General features: G+C 33.7%; 1 protein-coding gene across 1 annotated transcript in view; it reads right to left on the reverse strand.

Moving 5' to 3' along the window:
- The window catches only part of SS18 (synovial sarcoma translocation, chromosome 18), a gene marked incomplete at its 3' end in the record, with an annotated part of 64,219 nt that overhangs the window by 32,098 nt on the left and 17,345 nt on the right, over window positions 1-14,776 (reverse strand). The gene's annotated exons all lie outside the window — the stretch shown is intronic.

The following is a 14,776-nucleotide window of genomic DNA, read 5'->3' on the forward strand; positions in this document are numbered from 1 at the left end:
AAACTTGCCTTTTAATAGTCTTAAGGAGAAAACATTCAGACTTTCACTGTTAAATATGAAGTTAGCTGTAGGCTTTTAAAAGATGTCCTTTATCAGGCTGAAGAAATTCCCTTTTATTCTTAGTTTGCTAAGAGTTGATATGATGTGTAGGAGTTGAATTTTTTTTCTGCTTCTATTCAAATTATCACATATGCTTTCTCCTTTATTCTATTAATATGGTGAATTACATTCATTGATCTTTAAGTGTTAAGTAACCTTGCATTCCTGAAATAAACTCTATTTGGTCATCACTTAAAAAAAAAATCTTCCCTAAGTAAATCCCCTGACCTGAATGGTTTCACTAGGGAATATTTCAAACAGTTAAGAAAGAAATGATATCTAATACAATCATTTAAGAAATAAATAATATTTAATATCAATCACACGCAATCTTCCAGAGTGAAAAAAGGGGGAACAATCCCTGAGGAGGCCATCAAAACCCAACAATGACATTACAAGTAGGAAAATTACAAGTAGGCCAATATACCGCTCATGAATATAGTTACAAAATGCTAAGCAAAATTTAGCAAATCAAATCCAGACATATTAAAAAGATACTTTATAATCGATGGAATTTATTCAAGGAATGCAAGCTGATTTAACTTTTGAAAATTAATCAATGTAATTCACCAAATTATCAAAGTAAAATCCATATAATCATCAATAGATAAAGCAAAATTTTTTTTTTTTTTTTGGCAGCTGGCTGGTATGGGGATCTGAACCGTGACCTTGAGTTTATAAGGCTGCACTCTAACCAGCTGAGCTAACTGGTTAGCCCAAGAAAAAGAATTTGATAAAATTCAATACCCACTTAGAATAAAAACTTGCAAAAATTTATAAGGAGCATTCTTAATCTAATAAACCTAATTTACAAAACTTTTACAGCCAACATCACCTTACTAATGAAATACTGGACTTGTTCCCCTTGAGTTCAAGAATAATACAAGAATATCAATTAACAAAATAAGCAAACCAACAAATCAGTTGTTCAACACTGATTTGTTTATTTTCAACAATATAAAAAAACCAACAAACGAATCAATGGTATGAAGAATAGAAATAAAGTAAAAAAAAGTAGTGAAAAGAAATAAGGATTGGTAAAGAATTATTCACTGATGACATGATTGAGTACATAGAAAACCCAAGGGAACCTATAACTATTAGAATAATTAATAAGTACATATAGCAAGGTAACTGGATACAAGGTCAATATATAAAAATCAGCAATATTTCTATACATGTCCAACAAACAATTAGAAAATGAAATTGGACCAACAGCATATATATCCAAAAAATCAAATTGCTAGGAATAAATATAACATGAGATGTGCAATATTTCTATACATGTCCAACAAACAATTAGAAAATGAAATTTAAAGACCAACAGCATATATATCCAAAAAATCAAATTGCTAGGAATAAATATAACATGAGATGTGCAAAATCTCTACACTTGAAACACTGTTGAGAGAAATTAAAGAGTTTACTAAATGGAGGGATGTTATCTTCATTGACTGAACAATTCAATATTGTGAAGATAATCACTTTTCCTGATATTGACCTAGAAATTCTAGGCAATCCCAATCAAAATCTCAGCAGGCTTTTTGCAGAAATGCACAAGCTGATTCTAAAATTTATATGGTCTTAGAATAGCCAAGACAGTCTTGAAGAACAATACTACCAGATATGAAGACTTATAAGCTACAATACTTGTGGTCACTGCAAGTATATACAAATAGACCAACAGAACAGAACAGAGAATTGAGAAACAACCCACATATATTTGTGCAATCACCTTACTTACAGCAAAGCAACTTACATTCAATGATAAAAGAATGATCTTTCCAATAAATGGTGTTGGATCAACTGAATATCATATGAACAAAAACCAATCTTGACTCCTAGCTCAGACAATACAAAAATTTAATTTGCAATGCATCATGAACAAACAAACTTTTAGAAAAACAAATGGGCATATCTTTATAACCCTGACAATGTTTCTTACACAGGATACAGAAAGAATCTATTAAAAAAATAGATAGGGGGGCTGGCCCGGTGGTGCACTGCTACAGTGCGCCGCTTGGGAGCGCGGCGGCGCTCCCGCCGAGGGTTCGGATCCCACATACAGACCAGTTCCCGCTCACTGGCTGGGCGAGGTGCGGGCGCGACACCGAGGGTTGCGATCCCGTTGCCGGTCCCGGTCCGGTACGGGCGCGACACTGAGGGTTGTGATCCGTTGCCGGACACGAAAAAAGACAAAAAAAACCAGATAGGGCCGGCCTGGTGGTGCACTCGATAGATAGATAGAGTGTGGAGCTTGGGAGCGCGGCGGCGCTCCCGCCGTGGGTTCAGATCCCATATAGAGACCAGTCCCAGATAGGGCCGGCCTGGTGGCACACTCGATAGATAGCTAGAGTGCGGAGCTTGGGAGCGCGGCGGCGCTCCCGCCGTGGGTTCAGATCCCATATAGAGACCAGTCCTACTTGGATCGATGAGCTCGGTCTGATGAGTTTACATAGATCGATTACCTTTCTATGATGAGTTTACTTAGATCGATGAGCTCGGTCCAAATTGGATTTCATTTAAATTAGAAAACTCTCTGTTCATCAGACACCATTAAGAGAATAAAAAGGCAAACTGGGAGAAAATATTTGCAATATATATAGCCAATAAAAAACTTGTTTCAAAATATATAAAGAACTCCTACAAATCAATTTTTAAAAATACTTTAAACAGGCAGAAAAGGGACATTAGAAAAATTTGGGGGATGACAGCATTGATCTATATCTTGAAGGTAGTGGTGGTCACATGGATTGGTCAAAACTCATCTATAATGACTAAAATGGATGAATTATGAATTTTATTGCATATAAATTATACCTCAGATGTCACTTCCTTCTGTAAGCACCAGGATAATCAGGCCCCCACTGTCTGCTCCCAGGGTCTCAGATGCCTTTCCTTCATGGCATCTAGTACAGATGTAATTTCAAATGTTTGTGTAATTACTTTATGTCTCTCTCCCCTGTTATATGTAAAGTTCTGTAAGGATTCAGTCCATGATTGTATGTGCTTATTATTGAAGCCCCCAAATTATCTAGTATCAAATAGGGATAGTCAATTAATACTTGTTACATGAAAAATAATGTTGAAATATAAGCAACATTTCAAAATTAAATCAGTGGTCAGTATCTTTTTGGCAACTTTTATAATGTTTTCTAATTGTCAAAATTGCCTACTCCACCTTCACATCTCCATTTGGAAATCTATCGGACATGAATCCCTGACACTCCCCCCATTACCCACAGTCTCAGTGACGGCAATACACCCTTCCAGTTGCTCTGCCAAAAACTATGACGTCATCTCTATCACCTCTCTATCTCTCATTACCAACATTCCCCACATTCTCTCATTCCCCACTTTCAATTTTCAGCATATCCTTTGGGCTCTACCTTTTAAACATACATAAAATTTGACTACTTCTAGCATTTTCTCCTCTGCTAGCACCCTGATGCAAGTCACCATCATGTCTCTCATGTTGATTATGACAATAGCCTCTTAACTGGATTGCCTGCTTCTATTCATGCTCCTCTATATTATGTTCTCCATATAGTAGTTAGAATGAGCTTATTAAAAATATTATCAATTCACTCTTCTGCTCAAAATCCTCCAACAGCTCCCAATTTCAGAGTGAAATCCAAAGTCTTTACAACAGCCTACAAGGCCCCATATGATCTGCCCACACCACTTCCTTACGTTATGTATTCTGATCCGGACACAATGACCTTCACGCTGTTCCTTGAACAAGACGGGGATAGTTTCACCTCAGGGCCTTTCCACTACTTGTTTCTTGTGCCTAACACACTTTCTTCAAGTCTTTGCTCAAACGTCACCTTCTCAGTGAGATCAACCCTGACCACTCTACTTAATATGGCAACCTTCATCCCCTACCCATAGCATTCCCAATACACACCTTTCCTGCTCTGTTTTCCTTTTCCCAAGCTCTTATCATCTTCAAACATGCTATATGATTTACTTCTCTGTTATGCCTACTTTGCTTGATAGAATAAAAAATCCAAGAGAGTAAAAATATTTGTGTTTTGTTCACTGACATTTCAAAAGTACCTAACTACTACTGCCTAATACGTAGTACACAACTAATAAATATTCAAAAAATTAATTAATAAACTCTCAAACAAATGATTTAGCATGAAACTACAAATAATTCTGACTATGATCTTCAATGTTTCTTTAGAATATAAATATATCACTGCAAAATATAATTTTTAGTTTAATAAATCTTCATCTGTGTAACTATTAGTATAAATGTCATTAATATCATTCCCCACAAGGAGGCACTAATATGACACACAGAAATAAAAAGGAAATTCAAAAATAAATTTAAAACAGGAGATATATATATAGATATATAGATATAGATATAGACATAACTTCCTAAAGCTGATAAAGAGACAAGATCCAACAACCCCATCAGTATCATACCTGTCTTACTTCCTAGTCCTAAGCCAGTCTCCCAAAAACGAGTTCTACACATATCTGAAACAGTTTAGTAAAGTCCCTTCTACTGTTCATTAGTTCCCACAAGAAATTTCAGAATGCCATCCTTGGTAGCATTGAATTTATGCAGCTTTAGACCTTTACCAACTGATTTCTCCAATTTAATAATGTCACCAATTGTCATCATGTCATCTTGTTCCCCCAAAAAAGATAGCTAATAGAGAACTCAGACCTACCATAAAAGCTGATCAGTTGAACTTCCATAACTAGTAATATTTCCCACTTACTTTCAGTACAGTGATTCTCCAAATTTCTTAAGGACTTGGGCCCCAGAATGATTCAGCTACAAACTACATTCTCTCCAGTTCAAAGTACCAGGTTTCTCATTAAATTCAATCTTTCTCTACATTCCCACCATAACAAATCCAACATTACACTTTATCTCAGCTCTGAAAAAACTAAGTATACCCAACCCTAATGGTATTACTAAACAGCCATTCCAAATCCATATAATATCAAATAACAAAAAGTAAATGCCTTCCTCTTCCCAGAACAGGGTAATTCTCTGGAATGTACTTTAAAAAAAACTAAATAATCCACTTCCAAAAAATGTCAAGATAGACCTCTGAGTCTTCCTTAACACCACTCATTAAGAAATGGGAAGATATATTTTTTTAATCTTGGTTTTTTTATATTATTTTTATATCTATAACAATTTCATTAAATTACAAGAGTAATATGTGATTGTTATAAAAAACAGAAATACAAATGGGAACCTTTGCTTTTTAAAAGCTTAGTATATATATTTCCAGAAACTTCTTAAAAACTTATATACATAAACTTTTTTTTTTTTTTTTAAGTAGGGTCACATTGTTCTGTGATTTCTTTTTGTCCTTTTTGAGACCGGCCACACCACGCTCAGCCAGTGAGCGCTGTGAGCGCACCGGTCATCCCTATATAGGATCCGAACCCGCAGCAGGAGCGCTACTGCACTCCCAGCGCCGCACTCTCCCGAGTGCGCCACGGGCTCGGCCCATCTGTGGTTTCTTTTTTTTGTATTGTAAACATTATTCTTTATCAGATATAAATCTGATTCAAAAGTTGTAGAATTCAACTGAATAGCTATAACAGTTTTTAACCTATCTTCAAACTGACACTTGTTCCTAGTTTGTTTGGTTTTTATATTTTTTGGCTGATATAAACAATGCTTCAATAAATTTCCTTGTACAAATACTTTTATGTACTGTGCAAATAGTGAGTTACTTAATTTTCTGAAGATAACCGGTAAGGGGATCTTAACCCTTGACTTATGTTGTCAGCACCACGCTCTCCCAAGTGAGCTAACCGGCCATCCCTATATAGGGATCCGATCCAGTGGCCTCAGTGTTATCAGCACCACACTATCCCAAGTGAGCCACGAGCTGGCCCTTAAACAACTTCATTTTTTAAAATTATGATTAAAAACAAGATACAAAATTGTGCATGGTAAGGTTCTACTTAAAGAAAGGGAAAGTATATATTTATATTGGCTTTTATTTGAATAAAAAGCAATGGTAGAGGTGAGAGTAGGCTTTTGTATGACTTGTAGTTCTGATGTTCTAGTCATATCAAAGCATTACATATGATAAAAATTAAATTACATTTATAAATGTAATATACCCTGGTAATCTTTAAAATGTTCCACAGCTCTAAGCATGTGTTCCTTCACTTCACTTGGATCACATCCATTAAAGGTAAACTCCATAATATCAAAGTTTAGTCAGTGAAGTGCCTTAACAGATGCTCTGCCAGTACAGTCAATGAACCTGAAGTCTAATGTATTATCATTTTTACTAAAGCTTGTGAAAGAACACAACTAATCAAGTGTTGCCCAGGGGCTACGCAGAACATCAAGCATAACATTATCCAAAAAATGCAACATGGTAAAAGAAAAATATATAAAATGTAAGATTACATACTCTAAATCAATTTTTATTAATAGGCCAGACTTTTATTCTTCATACAGAATAAAAAACAAAAATTATGATTACCTTTGACAAATTTAAAATTCAAGAAGTATACTTGGTTGAACTGGGGATTTTTTAAACTTAGTACTCATAATGAATAAATGAAAAGCAAGATAAGCAATTCCAATCATTTTTCAGCTTTAATGAATGGCATTTCTCAGCGAGCCTCCAAACTCTCTCCGGACTACCTTCATGTCTATTCAGTAACTAAATCCTGCTAGTCCTATTTCAAATACTCCTGAATCTGATGCTTCTTTCCATTTATACCTTCCAAATGAGCATGTAGGATATTTCAGTAAATATTGACGATGATGATAATGAAGTATTCTATACACTGAACACCATGGATTGTTTTATTTAATCCTCATAATGAAACCATATAATAAATATATCTTTCTCATATTATAAAAATGATGCATATTTTTCTGAAGGAATATGAATCATATTTTTCTGAAGTTCTGGATATAGTCAGAACATCACTGGATACTCCATTTGAAAAGCATGGAAATATAAGGTTCGCAATCACTAACTGCACATCAGAATCATCTGAGAAGCATTTAAAACACTGCGACAGAGCCCCCACTCCAGATCAATTTAGTTATTGGCAGTTTTTTCCTGTCTCTGCTCATTATCATTCATGTTGTGTTGCCTTCTCATGTGTCTGGTTATCTTGAGTGTGAGTCAGAAATTATTTTGGGTAATTGTTTTTTATTCTGTATGAAGAATAAAAGTCTGGCCTATTAATAAAAATTGATTTAGAGTATGTAATCTTACATTTTATATATTTTTCTTTTACCATGTTGCATTTTTAAGTTAAAACTGAGAAATTTAAGAAATTATTAGTTCATTTAAGAACAATAATAAACCTATTGCATGCTAATATAAATAACATTCTTTAAAGGAAAACTGAAACAGACCCACAAGAACTCCAAACATTAGAATTCTTAGACACAGGGCTGGTTGGTTAGCTCAGCCGGTTAGAGCACAGTGTTGGTAACACCAAGGTTAAGGGTTCAGATCCCCCATATTAGCCAGCTGTCAGAAAAACAAAAAAAAAGAATTCTTACACACAGACTTTAAAACAGCAATGCCTTCCCAAAAAATGAAAAACAGATCAATGGATGAACAAATATAAATATGATTAAGCAAATATACTAAAATTCTAATTGTAGAATCCAGGTGATAGGTATGTGACTATTCTCTGTAAAATTCTTAGAATTTTTTGATACATTTTTTAAATTTTTCCTAATAAAACACTGGGAAAAAATATTTAATACAGTCAAACTTTCAGCAAAGAGCAAAAAATATTTTTTAAATGGCACAGATTTTTAAAAGTACTAAAATAGAAATTCTAGAACTAAAAAAAAATTAACATAATGAACTAAATGGATAGGTATGAACATCAGATAAGGCCCAGTGAAGAGTAAACTTGAAAACTATTCAGAAAAAAACACACCTAGAATGATAAAAGGCTGGAAACATCTGGAGGAATTAAGAGACATAAAGATACAGTTACAAGGTCTAACATAAGTTTAATTGGAGTCTTATAGAAAAGATAAAGAGATAAAACTGAACACTCTTATGAAGAGATAAAACTGAAAATTTCCCCAAACTGATGAAAGAGATCAACCTACAGATTTCAGAAATGTCAACAGACATCAAGCAGGATAAATAAAAAGAAATCCACACCTACACATATCATAGAAAACTGCAGAAAGCCCTATACACAGCAAAACATCTTAAATGCAGTCAAAGAAAATAAGCAATTATCTTCAAAATAGCAACAATTATGTTGACAGTTGAATTTTTAAGACACGAGCCAGAAAACAGTGGAAAGACAAATTCGATGTGCTGATAGAAAACAACTACCAAGCTAGAATCTGTTCTTGGCAAAAACATCTTTTAAGAATTATGATGAAATGAAGGCATTTTCAGGACCCCCTGCCCCCAAAAATACCCTAAAGGTATTTGTCACCAGCGAATCAGTGCTGAAGGAAATACTAAGAAATGTTCTTCAGGAGGCAAGAGAAAAAGAAAAAATAAATAAAACTAATCTAAGCTAGAAGGTTGTAAATGAAGGGAGGAATGAAAAGCATCAAAATGGGGTAATTAAGCAGATGAGTCTAATGAATTCTGACTTCAAAAAAAAGAAGGTAATAACCATCACTTGTGAGTAAACATATACTCTTTGAAAAGTCTCCCTTCCAGAAATATTTCAAGACCAAATTTACAAAAAAAGAAAAGAATAAGAATTGACTAGGCTACTTCAGCAAACATTTCTGCCACATTCTTAAGTGGCAAAAAAGGAAAACTGCTTTCCTATTCTGTGGGATGTAAGGCTTATCAGCCATTAAAACTTAAGACTCCTCTAGCTTTTCACTAGCTGTGTACCAGCCTTCCTGTCCAAGGACGTGAAACTGCATAGTAGTGAGACTGTGCACACTGATGTTTTCAAAACTGAAAGAGTCTTTCATCAGGAATCATGGTAAAAATATTCAGACAATGAAACAACAATATGTCCTTTCTGTAGAGCTGTACATTCTATGATTTACTTGTACATCAATAATTTCTGAAGTGCTATCATAACAAAGAGATTTCCAAGATATTTTTTTCCTGATTAGAACTGGTAGCCAGGCCGGCCCGGTGGCGCACTGGATAGTGCGCCGCTTGGGAAGCGCGGCGGCGCTCCCGCCCGAGGGTTCGGATCCCACATACAGACTGGTTCCCGCTCACTGGCTGAGCGAGGCGCGGGAGCAGCACCGAGGGTTGCGATCCCGTTGCCGGTCCCCGGTCCGGTACGGGGGCAACACTGAGGGTTGCGATCCGTTGCCGGACATGGAAAAAGACAAAAAAAAAAAGAACTGGTAGCCAGTATATTAAATATTAATATAAAAATAAATGAAAAAGAACCAGAAAAAAATTAAAAACATGACAAAAACAAAAAAACAAACAACAACAAAAAAAAATGACAAAAACAACAGATACATCACTGAGGGAACAAATTGAAATAAAGTATCTGATGGTCCTTGCATTGTCTGCAATGCATATTACAAACCATACAGTAACCACTAAAAGAACAGTAAGTGTATAAAAATTCCAAACTAGCAAAAAATAATTTAAAAAAGTAATTATAAAGAAGGCAAAAAAGAACAAAAAAATGAACATACAACAGATGAGACAAACAGTACATTGTATAATGACAGGGGTTTTTGGGGTTTTTTTTTTTAATTTTATTTTATTTTGTCAATATATAATGTGGTTGATTATTGTGTCCCATTACCTAAACCTCCCTCCTGCCTCCCACTCCCCACTCCCTCCCAACAAGTATAATGATAGGTTTAAACTCAGATATGTAATTATATTCAATATAAATGGTTTTAATGTTCCAATTAAAAGACAAAAAATAACTATCCTGGTGTTTTTAAAAAAATCTACATGCTGTTCATAATACACAGCTCTAGCACAAGGAAACGGAAAGTGGATATATCATGCAAACACTAAAGAAAGCTGATTTAGCTACACTAACATGAGACAAAGTAGACTTTAAAGCCAAAAGCATTATTAGAGGTAAGAAAGGATACTTCATAATGATAAATGGTACAAAGAAACAGAGCTGCAAAACTTCCAAATTGAAAGAGTTACAAGGAAAACCATTCAATGCATAATTATACTTGTACATTTTAAACACACATCTCTTGGTAACTGACAGAACAAATAAAACATCAGAAAGGGTAAAAAAAAAAAAAAAAAAGGTAGGGGTATAGAAGATTGAAACAAGATTAGCACACTTGACCTATAGACATATAAGGAACAGACACATGAGGAACTCTACACTCAGTGGCTAAAAAATACACATTATTTTCAAATATAGACAGAACATTTATAAAAAGTGGCCATATACTGGACCCTAAAACAAATCTCAAAGAATTCCAAAGAAATGAAGCATTACAGAATATTATCTAACTACAATGCAATGAAGTCAGAAATCAAGAAAAGAAAATCTCCACATGCATGGAAATTAAGAAATATATTTAACAGCCAAATACATAAAAAAGAAACAATAATGGAAATTAGAAAATATTTTGAACTGAATAAACATGAATATACTCCATATAAGAACTAAGGTTAGAGGGAAATTTATCCCTTAAATGTGTATGTTAGAATGAAAGGCTGAAAACTGATGAAGCAGGCACTCATCTCAAAACTCAGAAAAAGAATACAAAATACACCAAAAGAAAGTAAAAGGAAGGAAATAATAAAGATCAGAAATTAACCATAAACAAAAACATACAATAGAGCAATGATGTACAAAATGTGGTCCTCAAGGCCCTTTTAGGGGGTCCCCAAGGTCAAAACTATTTCCATAATAATATTAACATGTTTGCCTTTCATGCTATGATGATATTTACAATGACAGTGCAAAAGCAATAATAGTGGATGTAACTGCTGGAACCTTAATACGAATCAAGGCAATGAGCACCAAACTCCATCACTAATTATTGTATTATTGACTACACATACTAGCAGTTACTAAAAGAAAGAAAAAGCTAGTTTCACTTGAAAATGTATTTGATGAAGCAGAAAAAATTAATTTATTAAATTCTTCATGTCTTTTAAATATTCTGTAAATGAATGGGAAAATAATAAACATCTGCTGCAAACCAAAGTAAGATACTCAAGAAAAAGCACTTTGTGACTGAGTTGCTAGCTGAACTAGGCATTGTTTTTACAGAACACCATTTTCACATTTTACAAAAAGAACAATTGCTAACTATACTTATATAGGTTTGGGTACATGGAAGACATTTTCTCAAAAATGAACATAGTGAGCCAGGAAAACAACTGACAGCATTTGTTGCCAAGATCAAATTTGAGTTTTCAAGCAAAAATTGGGATCATGGCAAACATATTTACTACCTTGAGATTACCCCAATACTTAGACACTTGTCGATAAAATCAGTAGTAATTTTAACAAATGTGGTCTTTGGTATTACATAACAAAATATGTCAATATTTGGAAGATCTGCCTAACTCAGTGAACTTATACTTACTCAATGACCAAAGCATGATATTACAAAATCATGCATGAGTAAAAGATTTATTCGAAGTGTAATACAGACCAATGGACCTTAATATACCAGGGTAAGAAAAACATATTGATGTAATTTAAGATTACACACTGCAACTAATTAAAAAAAAAAAAAAACCACTTGTTGAGATCTACTGTAACACCAAACAAGATTATCAACAACAATCTGAAAGGCTACTAAAATATTCTGCCCCCTTCCAACTATATAGCTGTCTGAGACTAAATTTTCTCCTTCTACTCCAACCAAAACAACATATTACAATAGATTGAATTCAGAAGTACATATGAAAATAGTTGTCTTCCAATAAGCCAAATATTTAAAAGAAATTTGTGAAAATGTAAAATTCCATTCATCTCACTAAATTTGTGCTCAAAGATATAGTTATTTTTCCTTTAAAGAATGTTATTTATGGGCCGGCCCGGTGGCGCACTGGATAGTGCGCCGCTTGGGAAGCGCGGCGGCGCTCCCGCCCGAGGGTTCGGATCCCACATGCGGACCAGTTCCCGCTCACTGGTTGAGCAAGGCACGGGAGCAACGCCGAGGGTTGCGATCCCATTGCTGGTCCCCGGTCCGGTACGGGGGCAACACTGAGGGTTGCGATCCGTTGCCGGACACGGAAAAAGACAAAAGACAAAAAAAATAAAAAATAAAAAAAATTTAAAAAAAGAATGTTATTTATATTAGCATGCAATAGGTTTATTATTGTTCTTAAATGAACTAATAATTTTTTTAATTTCTCAGTTTTAACTTAAAAATTGAAAAAAGTTTATAATAACCCACATAAAGCTCTTTGAAATCCTCAATAATTTTTAAGAATGTAATGGGATTCTGAGACCAAAAAGTTTGAAAAATGCTGCAATAGAAAAAACCAAAACCAAAAACTGATTCTTTAAATACTAAAAAAAATATAATAAACACCTGGCAAGAGCAATCAAAAATATTTTAAAGGAGAAGGAACATTTGTTAAAAATAACCACATTAAAAAAAAAAAAAATCACTACAGACTCTGTTGACATTAGAAAGATAAGATCATTTCATAAACTTTTATTTTATTTCATGCCAATAAATTTGAAAACTTATTAAAATGCTAAAAACCCTAACTTACCAAAATAGGTAATTCATAAAATTTAGGAATATGTAAGTTGTTCTATAACCATTAAAGAAATAATAAAAACTTTCTCACAATGAAAACTCCAGATCCAGATGTCTTTTCTAAGAATCATACCATTCACTTAAGAAATAGGAGCTATATGATGCAAATTCTTCCACATAAGAAAAAGTAGGAAGATTCTGCAGCTCATTTTACGAAGCCAGCATAACATTAAAATAAAAACTAGACAAAGGCATCATAAGAAAGGAAAATTACAGGTCAATTACACTCATGAACAAAGATATAAAAATACCAATAAAAATTTTAACAAACTGAATACAGCAATTTTTTTAAAAAGACCATGCCCAAGTGGGTCGTGAACAAGGGTTAATTACAAGAATGCAAGCTCAACTGAGCATTAAAAAGTAAATCACTGTAATTTACTACATTAACAGATTAAAGAAAAAACTTATGATCATCTCACTAGATGAAATCAAGGTATTTGATAAAATTTAACATCTACTCGAGATATAAATTCTTACTTAGCACACCAGAAAAAAACGGGAACTTCCTTAATCTGATAAAAGGTATCTACGGAACACTACAGCAAACATCATACTTAATGGTCAAACAGTGAAAGCTTTCCCTTTGAGATCAGGAACAAGACAAGGATGTCCTCTATCACCACTTCTATTCAGGAATGTACTGGAGGTCCTAGCCAGAGAAGTAAGGCAAGAGAAAGAAATAAAAGATGTAAGAATTGGCAAGAAAGAAACAAAACTCATTAATCATAAATGATATGATTGTGAATACAGAAAACTCAAAGTATCTACAGAAAAATAGTTAGATGTAAGAGTTGAGCAAGATCATGAGATTCAAAATCAACTGCATTTCCATGTAAACATGGAAAACTGCTATTAGAAAATAAAACTTAAAAAACAAAGACTCAATTTAAAATGGCCTCAAAATATGAAGTATCTAGCAATAAGTTCAATAAGAGATGTGCAAATCCTTTACAGGGAAAATCATAAAATTCCACTGACATTAAAGGACTAAACAAATGAAAATATGTGCAACGCTTCATGATTTGGAAGATTCAATTTTGTAAAGATACTGATTCTCCCCAAATCAATTTAGAGTCAAGGTAATCTCAATGAAAATCCCAACAGGATTATGTATGTGTGCATATAACTTGACATGCTGAGGTTTAAATACATATGGAAATGCAAAGAACCAATAGCCAAGATATTCTTGAAAAAAAATAAGAACTTCTCTAATAAATATTAACTGTGACAAGATAGTGGAATTTAATAAAACAGACCAATGGAACACAATAGAGAGATCAGACACAGACCCACACATATATGGATACTTGATGTATGACAGGTGATGACAAAATAAAGAAAGGATGTTTTGTTTTGTTTTTCCAATAAATAATGCTGGGACAGAAAACTCTACACATGAAAACAAATGAAACTGAATATATTCCTCAAATTATTCAGAAAAATAAATTTTACCTAGCTGGTAATCAAGTTCATGGCAAAAGCCACATGAAGAACTATTTCAAGTTCAAAACAAAATTTACTGAATATCCCCAACAGGATGTATTTTAAGGACAAGCATCTTATTATTGGTGGTAATCTTGGTATTGTTATATTGAAAGTATTTTTTATATATTATAGTATAACGCAAACAAGCAACCATAGTAATGTCATTTAAGGAACCAAGATTTTTAGAGTAAGAGAGGAGATATTAATATATAAAATCAAAACTAAGTAAAATTCTTAAGTGCAAATGTCAGTAAGAACTCAATACTTTATTTCTCTTTTTGTAAAAAAAAATGTGTTTATTTGTTCTGCCCACTACAAAGGCATGAAAACCCAGTAATAATGGAGGCCTTAAGCATTCAAACTGTGGTTTCTAAATACCAATTCATGTGTTTATTTGTTCTGCCCACTACAAAGGCATGAAAACAATGAAAACCCAGTAATAATGGAGGCCTTAAGCATTCAAACTGTGGTTTCTAAATACCAATT

The sequence above is a fragment of the Galeopterus variegatus genome, unplaced genomic scaffold, assembly GCF_000696425.1.
Source record: "Galeopterus variegatus unplaced genomic scaffold, G_variegatus-3.0.2 Scaffold4065, whole genome shotgun sequence".
Classification (NCBI taxonomy): domain Eukaryota; kingdom Metazoa; phylum Chordata; class Mammalia; order Dermoptera; family Cynocephalidae; genus Galeopterus; species Galeopterus variegatus.